Source organism: Centroberyx affinis, unplaced genomic scaffold (genome assembly GCF_046629955.1).
Source record: "Centroberyx affinis isolate AG114_WGS23_722 - 3 ecotype Tasmania unplaced genomic scaffold, CSIRO-AGI_Caff_v1 ptg001854l_1, whole genome shotgun sequence".
In the NCBI taxonomy this organism is placed as follows: domain Eukaryota; kingdom Metazoa; phylum Chordata; class Actinopteri; order Beryciformes; family Berycidae; genus Centroberyx; species Centroberyx affinis.
In genome coordinates this window covers 122136-128673 of record NW_027280233.1, presented here as the reverse complement: position 1 = coordinate 128673, position 6538 = coordinate 122136, and positions in this window count along the sequence as shown.

The window sequence follows — 6538 nt, the reverse complement described above, 5'->3', positions numbered from 1 at the left end:
AAAGTCACTTTCCAGCCTTCTGGAATGACCCCCCCCCTCTCCTTGCATCTCACCAATGGAGGACAGAGCTACAAGCGAGCAAAGGGGGTCACAACACATTTTGTTCTCAAGGCAAAAAAGCAAATGACAAAGCAGCATTATTATTATAATATTTTCCATTGTGACATATTACCAGGTCGTTAGATGTTTCTCTTTGATCTCTACTCTAATTAGCAGCTTACTTGTCTCTTTTGTGAAAATGTGATGTTTTCATTAATGTCAGGCTACTGTGCCAGAGACCTCTCCATGTTGTTGCAATTCCTTGGATGCCAACAAAGGTCAATTAAAGAAAAAGGAGTACAGTAGTACAATTAACACTTTCAGAAATTATTTATTAATTGCCTCCATACAATTATCCTCTCAGAATGTGCTGTGTAAATAGGAAGAGCAGTCAATGATACTACTCATGAAATTCCCACACACAATTTCAGATACTTGCAATGATCAGTATAAGCTTGGGAGCTTAAACTCCAAAGGTAATAACCTATTTTTGACATTCACTTCAAATCCAATTCAAACTCCACAATTTTATTCATAGTTTTTTGTTGCTTTGTTTCTATTTGACTTATGCAGAGTTTGCAGAGGCTTGACTGGTTGACACTCGCTCTCTCGGGGAGAGCAAGACTGACAGCCCAGACTTTTTGCCAGTTTTGCCAGTTTCTGTACAGTATAACAATGTTTATTTCACAGAATGAGCTGCTGTAAGGATACGCCCTGAGAATACTGAGAGTGATGGAGTTGCAAAATTTGTCATGGTCATTTCTCGCACAAAATAATGCAGTGCAGGTTGCAGACACACTTAGCACTTTGCAGATAAAGTTTCTCAAGCAGCTACAGCAGATAACTATAACAGCCTTCTATGGACTCGACGATTCAAAATGTCAACACTGATGAGATTTAAGTGGTAGCTTAGACATTATATACAGTGTGAAGGTACTGTGAGCAGGGCAGAGGTACAAAACTAATGACATTCTAACACTAAAAGCATGATGTACCCAGAGCACTGAAATCTGCTTTGTAGCCTACTGATATTGAAATAAAATGCATAAGTATAATCAGCAGTGGTGCTGAAGTCAATTTGAGTGGTAGTGTGGTGTCTCCTTTCCTTGTTTTAATAAACACGGTTACACCTAACAACTATGGGCCTATGTGACTAATGTTATCACTGAAACAGATAATTTATTTGTAGACATAAGCATAATAACAAAACCTTTGTCCTTCTAGATGTCATTAATTGATACCTTAATGTATTTAAGACCTATATAAGTTAGATCAAGCTTACTCTATTCAGGTATTTCTGGGAGGAATCACGCTCATTCCAGATTCAAAGTTGAATACAAGTACAAATGCAGATGTTTTCTGAAGTTTGGAGTTGGTTTTTCAACAGATACAGACTGGATCCAAACTCAGTTCTAAGTGTTGGAGGTCTCCCCTAGAGGAAGAGAGGTGAGGGAATGCTCCAAATCATTTCTTACTGAGAACATTTTGAAATATCAGCCATGAACCATTTAATTCTGCTGCCTTTAGATGCAAAATAACTGAGGCTACAGACAAAATGAATGAATGAATTATACTGTAGCCTATTTCACACAAAGGACAAGAGTTCAAGTGGCGTAGAATCACAAAATATTATCAGTTTACATAAACATGTCTCATAAATCTTTTGAAATCTATTTAAAAAAAAACATTAACTTGTTGCCTTCTTCAGTCAAGCCTATAATTCACTCAATCCAACATTTGTGCGTTGGTGCATCCTGGCATGGGAGCAGCCAGAGGTTTTTCACCGATGTGTAATACTACTACTACTATGTCCTACTGACGAAGACTAAATCAATATACATCATGGCGTGGGAGCAGCCAGAGGATTTCACCAGGATTTCAAACATTTAAACTGTATTCAGTGAAATTCAGAAATTTGACACACTTGGAGATATATGCAGCTTTCACTATGAAATTTAAATCAGACATAGTTTGGATTCCTCTCTCTTATGGGGGTCCTTTCCCCCCTTATGGGAGGTCCTGCCCCCCGCCCCAGTCTCCCCTCAATTTGAACCCTGGACACAGATAGAGAAATCTTCAGCTATATTACAAACATACCAATTTCTGTCAAAGCCATGTGCTTTTGGTAGCTTCAGAGGAGGAGAAAACTTCTGTTCAAAGTCAACTGCTTTGACAAATCATGGTTGAGACACTGAGCGTAACTTCAAAATCTTGGAACAAATGGGAAAAAAAGGCATAGTCTGAAAGAAGCTGCTGAGGCTTTAAAGTTTGAAAGTCATGAATATCGGGAGCATGTGAGATAATAATGTTGAATATGTCCTTTGTCATCTCCTTGTTATTCTCAGCAGCGGACACACGGCGGAAAAAGGAGTAAAATGGATGCTTTTTTGGCTTGTCATCAAAAAAGGGAAATGCAGCCTCTTTTTCCTATTAACACATTATCATTTCCCCCTTTCCCCCTGTTATAGTGTTCACCATTTTCCCCTTCTCTTATCTGAGAAAGGTGCCAAACCAAAATAAATGCAAATTTATGGGGGTGACAAGAAAATCATTCATAGTGGTAACTACAGAGAGAAGGGGGCATAATTGCAACTCCAAGATAAAGAGGCAGTAATTGGTACTCTGGGTGAGCAGGTTTATTTTCAGCATAGTATAAGTCACAGCAGCCACCAGCAACACAGGCGACACCGGGAAAGTGGCTTCACAATTGTGGTGACTCGCTTCCTCCCCGTTACAACAAAAGAGATTTTCCGAGAAAGGGAATTCACAAGATAGTCATTGACTTCGCCGGCATCAATGATTTTGACCTGGCAACTAAAAGGGCCGAGGTAGATAGAAAACTAATTAGAATGAGGGCTATCGCAGGGTAGAATCAAACACTCTGACAGTATTGGCAGAGTGGTATCTGCTGGAGGTTTGGTTTCTCCTTTGGATAGACTGATACAGGGAAGCAGGGGAAGATTTCATGTTACAGAAGCTGGAAAGGGCTACAAAAATAGATAGCCTATCTGTGCCTTAACAATTACACTGACTCAATACCCAACAACATTCATCCTATGAAGAATATCAGCTGGGCATTATTAGCATAATCAATTTAGCAGGAGGATTACACTGATAAATGATACCCACAGAATTATCTATGAATCTAATATTATAAGTATTCTTCCACTTAAGATACATATTGTGTGAAACAGATTTCAAATTTGAAGTCTGCATTGGTATTCATATCAGAAAATGTCCAATGATGCTGCTCAGCTATAAACAGGTGAAGGGAACATGGGAGACAGAGGCTAAATAAGGGTGGTGGGATGGAACCCTAGGCTGTGGAGGGATAATGACCAACGGTGGTGGGAAAGTGTGTGTGTGTGTGTGTGCGTGTGTGTGTGTGTGTGTGTGTGTGAATGACAAATCGATGGAGGGACTTCGAATGAGAGTTTGGGGGTCTAGAATAGAAGCAAATGAGTGTAACCCAAAGCTTGTTTAATGAGGCTTACTGTAACATTAACATTGCAATTTCTTGCATGGTTTAATAAACAAATGACTACTGCCTCACTGATTGCTAGCTTTTCTCTGTCTGATACATGATCAGTTTACAAATCATATACAGTGTTGTTGGAGATTCCAGAATAATTACAGTACAAGACAATTGCTATTCAATTTGCAATGCTAATGTTAAAATATCATTACCATTGTAGAGTGGTGGAAACAGGGGTAGCTTTTTCATTATTCCATACTGTAAACATAGAAACCCACCTGATTAGTTTATAAAGTATGTGTATGTATGGGAAGGAGATGGTGTGTGTAGGCACAAACAAACAGCAAATAATGAACTACATTCACAATGGTATATCTATATCTACCCACTCAGAATACTTGATCTTATAAAACTTTGTAGGATCCAAACGTTGCATGGAACACTAGTGGTTACTGGCTGCAAGAGAAACAACCGTGCTCCTTATTTTCCGCTGCTCCATTGAAGCCAGTGAGCTCAACAGTCTGCTCAAGTCTACCCAAGAGAAAAGCCTTGTCACTAATGTGGAAACCAGGATAGTCAGATAATGCCCCTTGCTTTCATAGATCATTGCTGGTGTCACCTGGGAATGAGGGGATGCGGTTAGATGTGAGACTGAGGGATTATGTGCAGAAAGCGAGGTCAGGTTATTTAAAGATTCTATCGAGGACAGGTCAAGTGCTCTCAGATCAGAGGTTAGCTGGGTGGCTCTGGTACTATTTAATGTATTTAATAACGGTGTGTGAGAGATGGACACACTGTAGCTGCTGGTCTAATATTATGACAATACCTTGATATGAACTGCAGCGTGTATGTTTGTGAGAATACCTCCCAGCTGGCAAAGCTCTCAGTATGCTTGTAATATCTCAGTGATTTAACCAATGCAGTTTGTGGTTTCCTTACAGAATAAAAAATATAATAGGAATGGGATGTGTTGGGGCAGTTGGAGCTTAAAGAGTTGGAACACCTAAGCACAGACCCTTTTCAACCCCAAATATGCGTCAAATAGCATCAGTTTACGTGCAGAGTCGCTATTTTAAGATCTACATGTAAATTATAAATCTAATTAATTTTTCTTTTTGCAGTATGCATCTGATTATGTCTTTTGATGAAAATAATGATAATAATAGAAGAAGAAGAAGAAGAAGAAGAAAACACATATAGAAAAGGTTAGCAGTACATCAGGGGCCACTCGCTCATTTATGACATTTGAGCGACATACAGTATGCAATAACCTGTCCTGTATCCCTGGAAACTGCATCCAGTGTACACATTTTAACACCGACAAGGGATGTTTCACTGTAGTGATGCTGTCAGAAAGAGGTAAAAACACAAATGAAATATTGGAGACCATCCAGGGAGCCTCAAGACAAGTCAGATATGGAGAGATATGGAGAGAGAGATAAAAGGCTGAACAAAAGGCACATATGTATTCTACATAAAGACAAAAGCCCCCGGGGTACAAATTCCACCCATGCATCAATGGCAATTGATAGAGAAAGACATAAAGGTTATAGTCAAGGCGATTTCAACCATTACCTACTCAAATCATGTCATAAGAGGGAAAATGGTACAGCATCTGCTCATTGGTAGAAGAGAAGGAGGCTGGGTAACAAGCCTCCAACGGCCTCATTAGGTTGCAGGGAAGCTCCAACCTAACAACCGGTCCTGTCTCTTGTGAGGCCACACGCTGCAAACACACACCCCGCGCTACTTTCCATCACACGCACACATGCACACGTACACAGCTCCTCTGCCCCGACACTCCCCTGCCCTTTCCTGACACACCTTGCCAGCTCAACAGAGGCTTGTAAGTCCCAGGTAAATCAAGTGTGAAGCCCCTGCTGTACCTGTCTGCAGAACTGTGCTTTCTGGGAACTCAACTCAGAACAAATGAGCTGAACAGGCTGCACTGATGTTCTGCTGATCATTCTTCTTCTTTTTACAACGTCTCTATCAGATCTTACTCTGCTGCATGCTATAGTTTGTTTAGTTGATGATTCCACAAACATGCATTTTGGAGAGAGTTAAAGTGTTCATATTTCACTTTCAGTTAGACATGAACTTCACATTATGTGTGGCCTGTACTGTAGTTGCTCTTATTATTTCACACTAGGCTGAGAACTACAGTATAAGGTCATGCAGGGTTGCATCAACCTAGACTAACAATGCTCCATTAGGTTGGACAAAGTTTACAGATACTGTAGTCTTAAAGTAGTCTAAACTAGACTTGAAAAATAGATTTAGCCCAGTCTCAAATTTAAGTTAAATAAGTTAAATTTAAGTGGTTTTGCAGCAAACGCTTACTTTAGGGGGCTTAAATTCAGCCCTAGAGAAGACAGGTTCAGCTTCAGTTTAAAGGACAAGGCTGGTGTTTTTTAATGCATTGCTTACCGTCAACAAATCCTATGAAAATAACAAAATCAACAAGTCTCGTCCATGTAGCTGGTGTCCAATGAAGCCATGTCCCAGCAGCCATAGAACTCCATTGTATTAAAAAAACGATTAAAAACACATCACAGAGCCATGCCGTTGCTCTGGGCAGCATATTTCATCATCGCCATGTACCGAGCCAGCCGACTTTTTCCTCAAACAACTTAATAAGCTGGCTGTAAACATGTTTGCCATCTCAGGAAAGTAGTTCCGTAGCACCGAAAATAGTCCCCGGCATAGTAGCAGCAACAATTGATTACAGATCCATCTTTCCATCTTTCCAATCCTATTTACTTGCTGCACACCTGAAACACCTTGACCGATCTTTTCCTTGTGAATGGAAAAGATTATAATTTATTATTTTTTGAAATGGACTGTTTTCAGCATGGATGGAGTGATACGGTCAATGAAGGCGGTGCTTAAACCATTCGCAAAGGGGGAAAGTGTGACTCTTTAAACGTAGGGATGATCATTACTAATCAAGCCTGGCGATTATGTCAAAGCTATGGTCTTCACAGGCATTGCTAGTTTCAGAGATAAACAATCGCTATGAAA